Genomic DNA, 18,110 nt, shown 5'->3' on the forward strand with positions numbered 1-18,110 from the left:
TGACTTACCATTTGTGTAGAAGCGATGGAGACTCTGGGGAGACGATGGAGAGCCTGTAATATTAAATAAGGTGCAACGTTATTGTCTGAAATAATGTTCACAAATGATTTAATTCATATTAAATTTATATATTGACTTACCATTTGTGTAGAAGCGATGGAGAGGCTAGTGGAGGGATGGAGAGACTGGTGGAGGGATGGAGAGGCTGGTGGAGCGATGAGGAGGCTGGTGGGACGATGGAGAGCCTGTAATATTAAATAAGGTGCAACGTTATTGTCTGAAATAATTTTCACAAATGATTTAATTCATATTACATTTATATATTGACTTACCATTTGTGTAGAAGCGATGGAGACTCTGGGGAGACGATGGAGAGCCTGTAATATTAAATAAGGTGCAACGTTATTGTCTGAAATAATGTTCACAAATGATTTAATTCATATTAAATTTATATATTGACTTACCATTTGTGTAGAAGCGATGGAGAGGCTAGTGGAGGGATGGAGAGACTGGTGGAGGGATGGAGAGGCTGGTGGAGCGATGAGGAGGCTGGTGGGACGATGGAGAGCCTGTAATATTAAATAAGGTGCAACGTTATTGTCTGAAATAATGTTCACAAATGATTTAATTCATATTCAATTTATATATTGACTTACCATTTGTGTAGAAGCGATGGAGAGGCTAGTGGGGCGATGGACAGCCACGCTAGGTGGTGGGACATTTGTAGGAGCAACGGTCAGACCAAACACGTCCATGGCAACGATCAAGGTGTTTGTTGGGGGCCTGCTTGTTGTAGGCCTAGATGTTGCTTGGCTTTGCTGGTCCTTCTTTGCCCTTTTTGTCTGGCTTTTACTCCCAAGATGCCCATCGTCAGACAGCACTGTTTTTCTTTCAGCCCGGATGTGCTTTGCTGCGATTCTCAACCTCAGCCTGATGTATCTGTTGGTTATTTTCTTTTGTACATCATGGCATGAGGGTAGTCTGCTGTCTAACAGCTTAGCCTCTCTCTCCAGCAAATCCATGGCATTTGGGAGCTTCATGAGGGCGGCACTGGTCTTGTTTCGGAACAGCTCCTCGATTTGCCGGACTAGAACAAAGGCCTCTTGTGACGGCCGACAAAGTGCACCTGGTTTGAATTCCTTCAGCTTCAGTAAAATACTGTGCTCTCCTTCAGGACTCTCATCATTGTACTTAATTGCATTTTGGCATTCAGCACAAATGTTGGAATAACTGATCACTTTCTTCACAATGTAGCCCGTAAGATGGTAGAGAGCACAGGTCTCGGTTTTTGTGGGGTCAGGTGCAGGGCTGCACTCCATCAGATCTTCTATTCTGAGAACAGGACTGGGAAATGTCTCCTTTGCGTCCAGGAAGTCTGCCAAAAGGCTGTTGTCATCCTCCTGATAGCTTCCTGATTTGACTGTTGCAAGAAACTGCCCAACTGATATTGATTTCAGTGCCTGCTGAAACTCCACTGGAGTTGGGACTGGATTCCTCTGTCTTATGCAGCTGAATAGATTTTCAAGACAGTCTTGGGTAAACCTGCTGGTCATCACAAACAAGTGTCCCTGGGCCAGCATGTCTTCTTGGATTGATAGTATTGTTGATGTTGCCATCACAATCCCTGTTTGCACAGGCTTCCATCTAGCCGGTTGTCCAATCTTCAGCCCACGGAACAGTTGGACCGTGTCCTGGAGGAAACTGATGGCCTTTTGGTATTCCTCCATCTTGTGCCTGCTCAGTGCCATTACTGGGTGGCGAGAGGACATGAGGTCAAACCAATGGTCCACCTGCTCCAGGAACCATGCTGTTGTCTGGTAAGAGGGGGGTCGTTGTTCCCGCTCCACCATGTATTTCAGGCCGGCAATTGTTGCCTTGCTGAAGACATTCAACGCAGGGCCCACCTTCATCTTGTCGAAATGACTGGGCTGAAGGGTTTTACGTGAGAGGTTTGGAGCAATTTTCAATACCAACCCCTCTTGAAAATTCACCAAATCGTTCAATGGACTAATTGAAACCTCATTGGATGAGAGGTTCTCCTTCTCCACCATATGTGGTGGAATTGTAAACATCTGTCCACGGACCAGGGCACTCTTCAGGTTCTTCACCAGATGTGGGACATCTGGCATGAAATATAGCCTCCTGTCTGGTCTTGCTGGATGTGGGACAAACGTTTTGTTTTGGTTCACTCCAAAGGCCTTCCACATTGCCAGATTAGGGCTGCCCATGTCTGTGGTGACATTAATTACATGTAGCCCTATGGAAGCTGCTCTGTCAATAATGTCCAGAATGATGGGTTTATAAATTGCTCCATTAGTGGAAATGCCACTGTAGTGGTAAGCCACTACTTGTTTCCAGCGTGTCGTGGTCCCTGACAACATAAAAACACACGCATGTGTTGCCTCTCCTGTGTGGCCGGGTAACGTCACGTCCCCATAAAGTTTCCCTGTCCCCAGATGCAGCTCCACGCTGGGTGTGATTGACATCTCGTCCAGAGTCAGCACACACTCCCTCTCCATCTCTGTCAGGCCATCTACTTTCAGCTTCAGTATGTCAAACACCTCCCCTAATATTCCTGGTTCCATCTTTATATGCTGCAGTCTCCTTTGCAGGGTTCTGATGTCGGGGAGAGGAATCTCCATCTCCTGAAGCAGCCTGTAGCCTGTTGAGCCTGTGGCAAAACGGATTTTTATGGCCTTTTTAATTATGTCATTTCCCCATCTCATGCCCCTCTTGCTCTTCATACCAATCGCTTTAATCTGATCTTTTGAAAAAATTCCAGCAAATTTCTTTTCCATGACAATTTTTTTTCCCCGTAGGACCACATTCATTCTTTTTTGTCTTTTTAGGGCTGCCTCTAACTGATTTATTTTTCTTTCTAACTCAACCCTCAGGTCTTTCTCACTGGCTCCTGGTTCACTTGGACGCTGCACACTGGTTTCTGGCTCATTGGCTCCTGGTATGGCCCTCTCATCAATCTCCTCACAGTCTTCACCTTCATTGCCCTCTCTTCCCTCATTTTCCCTTCCTGCCTCAATATCTGAAATGATGACATGGCATTGTCAGTGAGGGTGTACTGTGTAGGCTAGTCATTGAAATTAGAAATATTATATAAATTATAACTTCACGTTTATTCATACCAAAGTTAATTTGAGCACAATATGTGTGGTCACTGGCCACTGTATGAATATGTGCTGGAGGTTCTGGGGTTCTCACAGTGGGACCCTTCCTCCTCTTGGGTCTCGGGCGATGCACAAATAGTGTCGGAACAGCATCAGCCTTCAATTTCAGATGGCCTTTTCTGTTTGCTGTGAACTGTTCTCCCTCAAAATGTGCCTGCAGAATAATTCCAGACTTTACCCCATAATTGCTAATCACAATTTCATTGTAGTCATGTACATATTACAGTAAAATAAATTGAACCTTAATCCACAAGTGAAATGTCCAAATGTGGAGTAGAAATGTAACTTACCGCACACAGTTTTCTACTATTGTAATTTCGTGTGATGGTCAGGTTGCTTCTGCTGACTTTGGCCAACCATTTTCTTCTCCGGTCTGTGTCCTTTGGGAACCCATACATACGGATCCCTTTCTCTGACCGATTGGTGCACCCGAATGCTGAACAGCCGACCATGGTAAGACGTTGATCTATAAAAGTTAGATGTTATGATTAAGCAAGCAAAATATGTATACTAAAATATCAAGTTTCCCACAGCAGAAACTGGTGGGTGAACTCTAAACCCTCTAAAATATTGAAATCAAATAGTTTTATTGTCACATACACAATCATACACCTCTTGAAGCAGGATGCTTGCATGCTGTGGAATGGAAATGTTAGAGATGAGAAGATACAAGATGTGTGTTGTTGTAGAGTGCATGAGCAACTCCATAACTCTCTATCTCCCTGTTTTGTTTTCTAGGATAAATTACCACTATAATGACGTGCATGTGTCCAGTCTGTGGTGAGCAGCAGTCATGACAGAAAGGCCCTAGCACTACAAACAACAGGAGTGGAAGACTGGACCTCTACATGGACATTGGACATATTATAGGCCTATAATAATAAAAAATGTGTGGAATGCAATTGGTTGCTTTGTATATTTTGTACTGTTGACCAAACTTCTTTCTTGGCTTAATTGAGTAGTATCAATGGTTACAGTATGAAATGTAAATGCTAAGAAATGCAGAGTAAACAGCTTGATATGATATTCACTGCATTTTCACATGTGCATGTATGAATGTCTTATACTATACTTATACTATAGATAGCATTAGGATGTGTAGAAGCACAAGTCTCTCTGCCACTCACCTGAAATGCTATTATATATATTGAATATAAATAGCCCACATATAATGTGGGCTGATTAATACAATGATGCTTGATTGTGTAACAACTGGTGATATGGCTCATGTAAAATAAGTCAGCTAGCACAGCTAGCATTTAACGTTCGAAATTGCCGTCATCGCCTAGTGATATAATGTAAATATTAAAGTAGCAGATATGTAAATGATATATCGCAACAGTGATCAATGCACATTGTATTAATAAGTACCAAAAATTGCTGTAACAGTAGTAGTAATTAGTTCTGCCGTTCTGTCCCGCTGATATCAAGTTGACAGGAAGGTCAAATTGGAACTACAGGTAGCTACGTGAACCACGTGATATCCTGTCGGCGAGATCAAAGCGTGTCGCAACTCTTAATTAAAGGGCTCTGGGTTAACCCAAGGCCACCCTCCTCCTCCTCCCCTCAGTAAAATGCATTACAATTATTTCCAGTGCAAGTGCATGCAGTTGCTCTGCGTGAGCTATAGTCAGTCTCTCTTTATCTTCCTCTCTCTCATGAAATATCAGCCCATCCCCCTTACCTCTGTCTCTGTTGATACTCAGCTTCACAGACACACAGAAGGAGAGGTTGGTACTTACTGTACAGTCAGGTTTAAGCCTCTACATTATTGTCATGTATTATTTTAAAGGGGACATGCATTGCTATTCCTAGCACTATTTGGGCAACTTTACACAATTCCTGTGAGTCTATTGAACACATCTGTAAGCTTTTATTCAAAAAAATTCATTGTTTTATATTTCTAATCAAGTACTCAAAAGCCAAATTTTTCCCACTTTGGATTTCAGGCTGTGTTGGCCTGGCTCCGCCCATAAGCACTGTGTAAATGAGTATGTGCTACTGCTGCTTCCCCGCGAGGTCCAGGTTGTGTGTAAATGAGTATGTGCTACTGCTGCTGCCCCGCGAGGTCCAGGTTGTGTGTAAATGAGTATGTGCTACTGCTGCTTCCCCGCGCAAGGTCCAGCCCAGGTTGCGTCTATGCTTTAAGCAAGTGGCTTGTCCTTCCGCGTTGCTCTGATTGGCCACTGCTCTACGCTAGTTTCGCCCCACGCTAGTTTTGCCCCCACGCTGGTATGAGCGCGCGCATGAGCGTAGATAATAATAATAATAATGCGAGAGCCCTCGCACACACGCAGCGTAGATAATAATAATAATGCGAGAGCCCTCGCACACATGCAGCGTAGATAATAATAATAATAATAATAATCCCAACCCAATTGAATACCTATGGGAGACGGCACAGAGGGTAAGATAAGATAATCCTTTATTGATCCCCTTGGGGAAATTCAGCATGGGGGGGGATACAGGGTGGGGGATGCATAGCTTCACAGTCCTATACAGCAGTGGTTCCCAAAGTGGGGGTCGCGAGCCGCCGCGGGGGGGTCGCCAGATGATTTCCAAAAAATTAAATAAAATAAAAAATATTTCCAAGAAAATACAAATATATAAAAAAAAATAACTTTTTTTTATGCAGTCAGGCCACTGAACTTAGAAGCAGGCCAGGCCAGTGTTTCTAGTTGCAGCGGCGCAATAGTTAGATAACCTATGTGGGGAGCAACCAGGAGATCACTGCAACTCACACAAGTTGGAGAACTATCTCTCACTCTCTCTCGCTCACACACACACACACACACACACACACACACACACACACACACACACACACACACACACACACACACAAAGGGAGCCGCATGTGATTGGTGGAGTAAAACTAAAAGTAAAAAAAATCAATCAAAATCAGTGTTGTTGCTAATCATTGACACATTATTACAAGCCTGTAATAATCTCCCCCAGAAAAATCTACTTTGCATTTGATATATTGCAAATATGTGTCTGGTTACAGCGCAATCGACCAGAACTCGGCCGTCTGCAAATACCCCTGGGATCTAAACAATATACTTTTTTTTTGTTTTTCATATTATTAGAAATTTAATGTATACTATAAAAACGAACAGGTATACCAGAAAATACCCCAAAAAAAAAACCAAAATACCCTAAAATACCCCAAAGTATACCCCAAAGTACCAGAAAATACCCCAAAGTACCCTAAAATACCCCAAAATACCCCAAAATACCCCAAAATACCCCAAAGTACCCCAAAGTATACCCCAAAATACCAGAAAATACCCCAAAGTACCCCAAGATACCCCAAAGTATACCCCAAAGTACCAGAAAATACCCCAAAGTACCCCAAAATACCCTAAAATACCCCAAAGTATACCCCAAAGTACCAGAAAATACCAGAAAATACCCCAAAATACCCCAAAGTACCCCAAAATACCCCAAAATACCCCAAAGTACACCAAAATACCCCAAAGTATACCCCAAAATACCCCAAAGTATACCCCAAAATACCCCACAGTACCCCAAAATACCCCAAAGTACCCCAACATATCCCAAAATACCCCAAAGTGCCTGGAAATATACCACAAAGTAACACAAAATACCTAAAATGAAAAACTAAAATGTGCACATTTTGTGTAATAGTGTGTAATAGTGTAATAGTGTGTAATACTGTAATAGTGTGTAATAGTGTAATAGTGTAATAGTGTGTAATACTGTAATAGTGTAATAGTGTGTAATAGTGTAATAGTGTGTAATAGTGTGTAATAGTGTGCTAGTGTAATAGTGTAATAGTGTGTAATAGTGTAATAGTGTGCTAGTGTGTAATAGTGTAATAAAAGTACCCCAAAGTATACCCCAAAATACCAGAAAATACCCCAAAGTACCCCAAGATACCCAAAAGTATACCCCAAAGTACTAGAAAATACCCCAAAGTACCCCAAAATACCCTAAAATACCACAAAGTATACCCCAAAGTACCAGAAAATACCCCAAAATACCCCCAAAATACCCTAAAATACCCCAAAGTATACCCCAAAGTACAAGAAAATACCCCAAAGTACCCCAAAATACCCCAAAGTACCCTAAAATACCCCAAAATACCCAAAAGTACCCCAAAGTATACCCCAAAGTACCCCAAAATACCCCAAAGTACACCAAAATACCCAAAAGTATACCCCAAAATACCCCAAAGTACCCCAAAGTATACCCCAAAATACCCCAAAGTACCCCAACATATCCCAAAATACCCCAAAGTGCCTGGAAATATACCACAAAGTAACACAAAATACCTAAAATGAAAAACTAAAATGTGCACATTTTGTGTAATAGTGTGTAATAGTGTAATAGTGTGTAATAGTGTAATAGTGTAATACTGTAATAGTGTGTAATAGTGTAATAGTGTGTAATAGTGTAATAGTGTGCTAGTGTGTAATAGTGTAATAGTGTGTAATAGTGTAATAGTGTGCTAGTGTAATAGTGTAATAGTGTGTAATAGTGTGCTAGTGTGTAATAGTGTGTAATAGTGTAATAGTGTGTAATAGTGTAATAGTGTGTAATAGTGTAATAGTGTGTAATAGTGTAATAGTGTGCTAGTGTAATAGTGTGTAATAGTGTGTAATAGTGTAATAGTGTAATAGTGTGTAATAGTGTAATAGTGTGCTAGTGTAATAGTATAATAGTGTAATAGTGTGCTAGTGTGTAATAGTGTAATAGTGTGTAATAGTGTGTAATAGTGTGCTAGTGTAATAGTGTGTAATAGTGTAATAGTGTGTAATAGTGTAATAGTGTGTAATAGTGTATATTACACTATTACACACTATTACACTATTACACACTATTACACTATTACACACTATTACACTATTACACACTATTACACAAAAGTACACTATTACACTATTACACTATTACACACTATTACTGTAACTGCCCCCCGGCTTGGTGGTGAAATAAAGATGCGGTTATGTTTCGTACAGGTGCTTTTATTTATTTTTTCTTTTTCTTTTGCATTTTAGCATAGCATCACTGTAGCTTTTATTTGGTAGTTGTCGTTGCACCATAGTTGTACAGGTAGTGACGGTTGCATCGTTTGCTCCGTTTGCACCGTGAAAACTGTGACAGTCAAAACACAAACATACACAATTAGTTATATTGTTCACAGTTCAATATTGTTCACAACAAAGCACCTAATGTGTTCAAACAAACATTTGAATTTAATGATATGGAGGGTGAACTCGTCTTCCATAATAAAGGCATTTAAGGAAACTAATGATAAATAGTAACGTTACTTGTTCAGCAGCAGGTGCGACTGATTGGAACCTAATCAGTCAGTGCACCACTTTACATGTCTACCACACATAAATATAGACCACTTCAACAACAATAATAATAATAATAATAATAATACATTTTAGTGTTCGACATACCTTATTCCGCTTTACCAAGGGGTGTTAATTACTGGAGTAAGGTATAAGTAGTAAGTATATAATTCGCTGTCTGCTCCGTCGTTGTCTCTGAGTTACTTCCTGCCTTGGTCACACACAGGATGCTGTGACCTTTATACTATAGAAAAGACGAGCTCTGCCCCCATGTGGACACAAAATGAAAATGCACAAGCGGCACTGAAATATTATTTTCTTAAATAGAAAGCTCAGTATTCTGAGCTAATAAAGAAAAGTCGATCATCTCTAGACCAACATAAATTAAAGCTTACTGATAATAAAGATGATAGGCATCTTTACCCTTGGCGGTCAGTTACACTCCCACCAAATCCTGCTATGACGGATACGCACAATTTAGAAACAATTAATTTAGTCATACAGGATTTCTTTTTAGATTTCACATAACAGATCAAAAATAATACAACACTACAACTCAAGTGTCTATACTAATTACTCTCGAGGAGGAGTACCAATTTCTGGATCAGTCGCTCGAGGACTGAAGGTCTGGTAGAGTGATCTTTCCGCTCCCCAGTCTGTATTTTTACTCGACGTACTAGACCGTTGCTCTCTTGAGTGGCTTCGACGACTCGACATAGTTGCCACTGGCTTCTTGGCAGGTTACTGTCCTTGAGGATGACTATGTCGTTCACCTTGAGGTTACGCCGTGGTACGTGCCACTTCTGACGTGTGGAAATGTTCAGGAGGTATTCCTTCTTCCAGCGGCTCCAGAATTGTTCGATTAGGTACTGGACTCTGCGCCATCTCTTGGTTGCATACATGTCCTCTTTAACAAATCTCCCAGGGGGTGGAAGAGCGATTTTAGACTTCATCATGACAAGATGGTTTGGTGTTAAGGGTTCTAGGGCCATGGGGTCGTTGATACCATCTACTGTCAGTGGTCGGCTGTTTACAATAGCTGTAGCTTCATAGAAGAGTGTTCTAAGGGAGGTGTCATCAAGTCTGCCTGGACACAGAGCGATAGTGGCGTCCAGCACATTTCTTACTGTCCTGATTTGACGTTCCCAGACACCACCTGCATGGCTGGCGGATGGAGCGTTGAAGACGAATTCACACTGTTTCTCTGCTAGAAAGATCTCCAGTAAATTGGCATCACATTGTTTGAGTGCTTCTTTAAACTGGTTTCTAGCTCCCACGAAGTTAGTACCGTGGTCGCAATGAAGTTGCCGAACAGCTCCTCTGAGGCTGATGAAGCATCTCAAGGCGTTAATGAATGAGTCTGTTGATAAGTCTTCAAGCATCTCGATGTGGACAGCTTGTGAAGCCAGGCAAGTTAGTATCAGGCCATACCTCTTGTACTCCTTCCGTGCCTTTTTAATCAGGAAAGGGCCGAAGCAGTCCATGCCACTGTATGAGAAAGGCGGTGAGTCTTCCACACGCTCTTTAGGGAGTTCAGCCATTTGCTGCTCTTCAGTAGGTCGTCGGAGTTTCCTGCATCGTACACAGTTGTGAATCAGCTTGGCTACTAATTTGCTCCCACCAATGACCCAGAATCCATTTGCTCTCAGTTCCATTTGAGTTTGACTTCGGCCTTGGTGACAAACTTGAGCGTGGTGATGAGCCGTAATTAGCTTGGTGATAAGGCTGTCTTTTGGCAAAATGATGGGATGTTTCATTTCTTGACTGAGGGATGAGCGTCTCAATCTTCCACCCACACAGAGAAGTTCTCGATGCAGAATTGGATCAAGGGAATGAAGAGCACTTGAACTTGGAAGAGCATCTCCTTCCTGGCATATCTTAATTTCCTGAGAGAAGGCTTGCTGCTGGACGAGCTTGATCACTATTTCGGCAGCTCTTTCTCGTTCTTCGACTGTCACCAGTTCGGTGTTGTGTACTTTTCCCGATCCCAGCCTCTTGATTCTTGCAACTACTTTCAGGATCTTTGACCATGAAGAGATCTGATTTAGGCGAATTAGAATGTCTGTACAATTGTTAACTTTGGTTGTGAAAGCTTGGACAGCCTTAACCTCAGGATCGCTGACGAGTAGGTCTGCGAAAGGGTTCAGTTTGGGATGTACTTCTTGCTCCCAGAGAAATGTAGGACCTGACATCCAGTTTGTTGAAGGAATGTGAGATGCTTGAAGGCCTCTGGAGGCATGATCTGCCGGGTTCTCCGCTGTTTCGATATAGTGCCATTTACTTGGGTCAGTGTTTTCTCTTATCAGTTGGACTCTGTTCGCGACGAACACATGGAACCTTCTTGCCTCATTATTGATGTAGCCCAGAACTACTTGTGAATCTGTCCAGAAGAATTCTTCATCGATCTTCATCTGCAGTTCTCTTTTCAGCAACACACTCAATTTGGTTGCGACCACTGCCGCTGAGAGCTCTAGTCGTGGGATGCTTGAGACCTTTGTGGGTGCTACTCTTGCTTTGGCCATCACAAGACTGGAGTGTACTGTATCTTTGTCATTTTTGTACCTGAGGTAGGAACAAGCGCCATACCCCATGCTGCTGGCATCAGCAAAGTGATGCAGTTCCGTCTTGATGATGTTGCCGAAGTCAGATGGGTGGTAGCATCTAGGGATCGTGAATTCCTTTAAGTTATATAGCCCGATCTTCCCAACGTGGCTTTAAGTCATCTGGCAGTGGATCGTCCCATCTTATGCCTCTGCGGCATAGTTCTTGGAGTATGCGTTTTCCGCTTAGGGTGAATGGAGCAACAAACCCGAGTGGGTCATAAAGAGAGGCGACGATGGAGAGGATTCCTCGACAAGTTGAAGGCTGGTCTTTCATGTTGACATGTCGTTGTCTATAGACCACTGAAGGCCAAGTGCATGCTCAGTTGGGGTCGCTTCCAGCTTAAGTTCGAGAGGGTCAGTGATTGTTGCTCTTTCTGAGGGTTTCACACAGTCGAGGACGTCTTTGTGGTTAGAGTTGAATTTGTGGAGGCGTAGGCCTCCTCGTTTGCACAATTTTTGTGCCTCGATGATCAGTTTCTTGGCCTCTTCGACTGATGAAACGCTGGCTAACCCATCATAAACGTAGAAGTTCTTCTCAATGAAGGCTGAGGCTGCTGGGTAGTCTTCTCTATGTTGGTGTGCCATGTACCTAAGGCCGAAGTTGGCACATCCAGGAGACGAAGCAGCTCCAAAGAGGTGAACTGCCATCCTGTATTCCTGTGGTTCTGTTTCCAAATCACCTTCCTTCCACCACAGGAACTTGAGGTATTTTCGAGAGTCAGGGTGGACGAAGAACTGGTGGAACATTCTTTCCACGTCGCAGATTATGGGCACGTCTTCCTTTCTGAAGCGGCATAGAACTCCTATTAGGGAGTTAATTAAGTCGGGACCGGTCAATAGACAGTCATTTAGGGAAACTGCACAGAATTTAGCTGAGCAGTCAAACACGACCCTTAGCCTGCCAGGCTTTTGAGGGTGGTAAATGCCGTGATGAGGAAGGTACCAAGCGGTCTCTCCATATGAAGTGGTATGGTCAAGTTCTGCGTCACCTTTCTCAATGATGTCTTTCATGAAAGCCTTATAGCGTTCGTGATACTCTTTATCCGTCTTTAGCTTCTTCTTTAGAGACTGAAGGCGGACTGTAGCTAGTCTCTTGTTGTTTGGTAGGGATGGTGGGCTGCTACCAGGTAGAGGCATCTCGTAGTGTCCATCTTCTTTCTGTCTGATGTTCTCACTGAGGAATTGTATGAAGTGAACATCTTCTTGAGACACGTACTTGTCCTCGTAGTTCTTTTCAGAGAAGTCCGACTCAAGTACTTTCAGGACATCTGTTGTAGACGGGGCTGGTATTTCTTTTACTGACACTCTATGTACAAAGCTCTGGCTCCCTTGTCTGTCCAGATGAGGGTTAGATGAGCCTATTATGCTCCAGCCAAGCTCTGTCCCCTGTGCAAAAGGTTCGTTTTTACAGCCTGTGATGACTTCGAGTGGAGCTAGCGCTGAGGGACAATCACATCCTATTAACATACCCACTTCACAGTCTAGAAGTGATGGTAACTTGTTTACGAGATGCTTGAGGTGAGGCCACTGTAGCGCTGTTTTACCAGTAGGAATGTAGGATTTGTCTACTGGGATGAAGCTACGAGTGTAGGCTTGTGGCACTCTGAGGTTGTTTGCAGAATGTAGTCCTCTGATTTGTAGGCCGCTGACACTCTTGCTGGTTATAACTGTATTTACAGCAGTCATTGTACTGAGTCTCAGCTTCACAGGTTGACTTTCCACACTTAGCTCCTTAAGCAGGTCCTCTAAGATAAACGTTGTATCACTCTGTGTGTCAAGTAGTGCGTAAGTGAGCACCGTTATCTGTGGCTTTTGAACTGAAGACACAAGGACTGGGACAATGCTTGAGGTCGCAGAAGCACATCGGGTTGTAGTGTGAGACACGACTCTGTGGACTTCTTGGCTCCGGTAGTTTGCAGTAGATGTGCCACTCTGGGTTGTCTCTGGTGCTTGTGACCTCTCTTCGTGCAGACACGTTGGATGACGACGGTTGCAGGTGTTGCAGGTATGTCGCCGTTTACAGTCCTTGCTGGAGTGTCCCTTCCTCAGACATCCAAAGCAGAGGTGATTTTGGTAGATGTGCGTTCTCTTATCCTCTATAGACCTTGATGTGAAGTTAGTGCATGTAGCAATGCCATGATTCTCATTTTTGCAGATTGGGCAAGGTGGTCTGGCTCTGTAGGGTGAATACTGTGTCTCCACGATGTTGCTCTTTATGTGAGTGCTTGTATTCAACGCTCTGGCTCTCTTGGGAAACCTTTCGTCTGAGGCTCTGGAGTTCAACAGTAGTGGGGTGGCGATGGGGTTACAAGCTATTCGTGCCTCTTTGTTCAGAAACTTTGAAAAGTGTGCAAGACTTGGATAGCTTCCAGATTTATCTAGCTCTTCTACGATGATCCTGCTCCATCTTCGCACAATCCACTCAGGTAGTTTCTTGAGCAGTTTGTAGTTCTCTTCACAGTCATTCAAGATGTCCAGCCCTCGGACATGTGGAATTGCCTCTGTGCATCCCTGTAGGAAGTCTGCAAACTCTCGGAGCGCCAGAGGATCGTTTGTGTTTATCTTAGGCCATCTCATTAGCTTGTCTCTGAACACCCTTTGTATAATGAAGGGGTTCCCATACCTCTCTTCCAACACTCTCCAGGCACCTTTATATGCTTCTTCGGAGTCTCTGTAAAAGAATCCTTCCACAGACTTACGAGCTTCTCCAGTAAGGTACATTTTCAGATAAAACATCTTATCACTTGTTGGGAGAGGCTTTCGGTGTATCAGGGTCATGAAGGTAATTTTCCAATCAACAAATTTCATAGGGTCACCGTTGAATATTGTTGGTTCTGGTGTAGGTAGGTGATTCATGCTTAATGCACTTGTGATTGCTTCGGCTAGACTGAAGGCCTCTTGGTTTGCCGTCGTGCTGGGAGATGCTTGACGTTGGAATGATGTAGGATGTAGCGGAGCACTATATTCAGGATTTTGGTGAGCAGTATTTATTTCATGGTCAGTGACTTCTTCTTCTTCGTTGTCTAGATCACTTCCAGAACTGTATGCCCTCACTCGGGCTGCTGCTACCTGGACTTCCTTCTCTGCTTGTAGCTGCTGTAGCTTCATCCTCTTTTCCTCCAGCTTACGTCGACTCTCCACCTTCATCTTTTCCATTTCCACCAGCATGGCTGCCTCTTCCCCCTCTAGTTGGAGGAGACTGGTTTGCTGAGCCTGGATCACTTGAATGGCCTTCACCTCTTCTACTTTAGCCGCGAGTTCAGCTTCCCTCCGCCTGTTTGATGCCTTGGAACGTTGAGAGTGAATTGTTTCAGTATTTGTGTGTGCATATACAGACCTATACTCCTCTTTGTTCAGAGCTATTCTCACCCTCTCCTTCTCAAGCATTTCATTAAAATCTTCTTCTTTTGTTTCCAGCTGTCTACACACAAGCTCTTGGGTGTCTGCCGTCAGCTGAATACAGGCGTCCATTTTATTTGCGATCTCTGGAGTCGTGGCATGGTTACGTAAAATGGACTCATACAAGCTTCTTACTAGGTCACAACTTGCTTGAATGTCTTGTTTTAGTCTTTCAAGTTCTTCTGCCGGACAGAAGGTTCTTACACACTAAAAACAGATGGGTCAATTCTATAACCCAATTTCTTGGTTAATCGTGTTGGGTTAAAATTATGGGTTAATTCTCTGAGCATAACCATTATTTGGGTTATTGAGATTTAATTTTGACCCAATTTTGACCCAATTTGTGAGTTATAATAATTATGGGTCAATTTTCTGAGACATAACCCATGTGTTGGGTCAGAGAGCTGGGTGTTTCCGCCGGGATCTGCAAAGCTACACCCCTCCCCCACTGGGAACTATATGTTCCAGTCAGTCAGACGGTCATGTTCACAGTCAACACGGTCCCACGTTCACAGTCAACACGATCCAACAAACCCTCTTCACGATCACGGAAAAGACTTCACTGACTCAAGGTAAGATCTCGTTTCGTTAGCACAGTATTTATATCTCAACCCATCCATTGTACATATTGCGTCGTGTTAACCATGCACTGTGAACGTTGTGGAACTAAATTAGCTAGCTCTTCACAGCTATCTGTCGCGTCATCAGCTAGCTAGCTAGCTAGCTATCCACCGCAAGTTGCAACTTAGCTACTCATTTCTATAATCGGTTCATCTCTAACCTTGTAAAAATATGTGGTAACCTCTATTAATAAATAAGCCACACGACACGACACATAAATCATTACCGTTCAAGCATGCTACCGAAAGTGACCAAGTCTATGAGTATTACAAAGGTTCTGGCTAGTAGCTAGGCCTAGTTAACCAGTACTAGTAACGTTACTGTTATTGCTAATTTTACCGTGTTTTGGGTTGTAATGATACCAGATTAACTGGAGACTATCTATAGCTGTGTAACGTTATATGATTGATATCTTTATTAACCATATGTGTGTAATAAAGCTGTTGTCCTCTCAATGCGGTGACATAGCTGGTTAGCTAGCTAGCTACATACTGAGATTTAGCGCCATTTTGCGCCATTTTGAGGTCTACATTTCCATCATCTCTCTAATGTCCCGCGATTCGGGCATCAATTTACAACATCCTATACTAAATTAAGCAGTAGACTGCGGAAGCCAGACATGTGGTGAGGCTTTTTACACCTGAAATCAGTGCTAAATATTCTAGGCTGCTATGTCAGCAAGTATACTTGGCCTATCGTTCACACGTGGCTGAGTACTTGGGCACGCATGAGGCATTAATTAATTGCAGATGTGTTCATTTCCACATTGCTTTCTCTTTTGTTTCAGGCCAGTCTTGATGGACAGCTTTGTTGCAGAAAAGCTTATTGAGTGGCAATTGCCAGAGCTCACAGACAGTTTTAAAGGTGAGAATTTTTACTTTCTTGACCATGAAAATGTTTCCATGACGAAGCAGTATTGTATAGGATTTCAACACACATGCAGGCACACACACATTATTCTGTTCTTCATCTTGGTTCTCTGGTCCTGCCAGCCTGATCCTGTGTTGGAGTTAGCTGCCACTGGATGGCACTGAAATTACTGTAAAAGTATTTTTGTTTTCTGTCTTTGTCTTTCAGATCAAGATATCGATGAGGAGGCATTTCACCTTTTAGATGGCGAAACAATCCGGAACCTCATCCCCAAAATAGGCCCCAGGCTCAAGTTTTCAAAACTTTACAGAGAATTTGTAAGTGATCACTAAGTGTTCTAACATCAAGGCAGATGGCGTATACATGCTTTAAATGCAAAAGGCTAATTCCTGGTGATGCCAAGTCTCTCTTTTCACATTTACGATTAGCACACAATATAATACAAGACTGATGCAGAGGGCTTCCAAGGTTCTTTAAATCATTCTTACTTATTACAGAGGGCTTGTTTCCCACATCACAAAAGCCATAATCAAAGCTGGTGATACGATAGTTTAGCTTATCTAGTGAGATAAGCTTTTGTTCTATGAGTGCATTTAACACAAGTTTAAATTCGTATGGCCCTACCCCTTCGAGGATGTCATGCATTATGTCCAGTGCCATATTGTCCGTAACATGATAAAAAGACAGACTGTTGAGGACACTGTCTCTTTTAAGGCCTGTCTGAGAGGGGTTGTCTGTCCGTAAATCCTCTGCGTGAGTATTCACATCTCGGGACAGCGTATCGTCTACCTGTGTCTGTACTTTCAAGACATCTCTGTGTATTTTGCATAAACGGCACACATGGTTCCCCGAAAAACTCTCTATGTAACCAAGTATTGCGTTCAATCCTAAATTGTCTCCCACTACCTGAACAATGGCGAATTTGACAACGCCTTGGAAGCTAGGCGTGTTAACAGTTATGCCATCCCTCTCAAGACACTTTAGTTCTTCCACAATAGGGCGCAACACTGCATCAATGCCATAGGTTTTTGCATCATCTGATTTATAGACTGCCAACAAGAAGTGTGACTGCAAATTGGATAGGTTGTCTGGTGGCAAACTCTTCAAGATAAAATATATAAATCCTAACTTGTGAACCCCAGTCTTTGACCCGAGGGGGTTCACAGTTTCACAATCATCATTGTATAACAGCAATGGGATTGACACCTCTTTCAAAAAGAGTGGAGGATTTTTACAGAAATCTCCATCAAATATATCCTGAAGAGCATCACTCTCTCTCTGTTGCCATTCCATCATGGCCTGTAAAACACCAGGAAGCTCCAGTATCTTGACCAGAAGACGCTTTAGTGGAATACGCTGAAAGGTATCAGTCAGAGCAACTTGTCGAACGGTGCCAGTGGCAGAGTCTCTCCGCTGTACAAAGGTGTGGTTATCGGAGAAACTCTCCTCAATTGGCTGGATGAAGTTCCCAGAGTTAGTAAAATACCTAATCTGTTTATAGTCTGTCTCCAGACCCTCGAAAGGGTTAGCTGCATCTAAAAAGTCCTGCCTGAGCTCCTCTACCTGTGGGTTTTGATCATGCCCAAACTGACTGAAAAGCGACATGGTCTTTGTTTGTAGTCTGCTCACTAAATCTCCAATTAAACTTGAGGTTTGCTGAACCACAACATTTATATTTGTAAAGGTCTGGGAAGATTTTGATCTAAGATGAGTAGGGCTGCAACTAATGACTAATTTGGTAGTCGACTAATCTGCCGATTATTTTTTCGATTAGTCGACTAATCGAAAACCAATGTAAACAAAAAAAAAAAAAAAAAAAAAAAGGATTTTTTTTTTTATTTTTTATTTTTTATAATTACCTATCTTTGTGAAAGTGGCTTCTCAGCTCTGGTCCAGCTGAAGACAGAGCAGAGGAACAGATTGGACATTGAGCATGACCTCAGAGTTGCTTGTCTACCATCACCCCAGACTTTGAGACTATTGTCAGGACCAAACTACAACATCATAACATGATGATCCCATAGCAAATTAAAATAATGACTCATGAAACATTTGAATTTGGATCTTTAAGCCACTTTAAATGAAAATGTATTTGAAGAACAATACAG

General features: G+C 42.7%; 1 protein-coding gene and 1 long non-coding RNA gene across 2 annotated transcripts in view; both read left to right on the top strand.

Annotated features, from left to right (window-relative positions):
• The window catches only part of slc4a3 (solute carrier family 4 member 3), a gene marked incomplete at both ends in the record, with an annotated part of 476,263 nt that overhangs the window by 212,796 nt on the left and 245,357 nt on the right, over positions 1–18,110 (top strand). The gene's annotated exons all lie outside the window — the stretch shown is intronic.
• LOC311224569 lies at positions 365–4,058 on the top strand. Its single transcript, XR_014619459.1, has 4 exons — positions 365–394; positions 476–586; positions 2,895–3,635; positions 3,921–4,058. It is a non-coding gene; the product is annotated as an uncharacterized lncRNA (long non-coding RNA).

Source organism: Notolepis coatsorum (genome assembly GCF_963971535.1).
Source record: "Notolepis coatsorum genome assembly, chromosome: 3".
NCBI classification, from domain to species: domain Eukaryota; kingdom Metazoa; phylum Chordata; class Actinopteri; order Aulopiformes; family Paralepididae; genus Notolepis; species Notolepis coatsorum.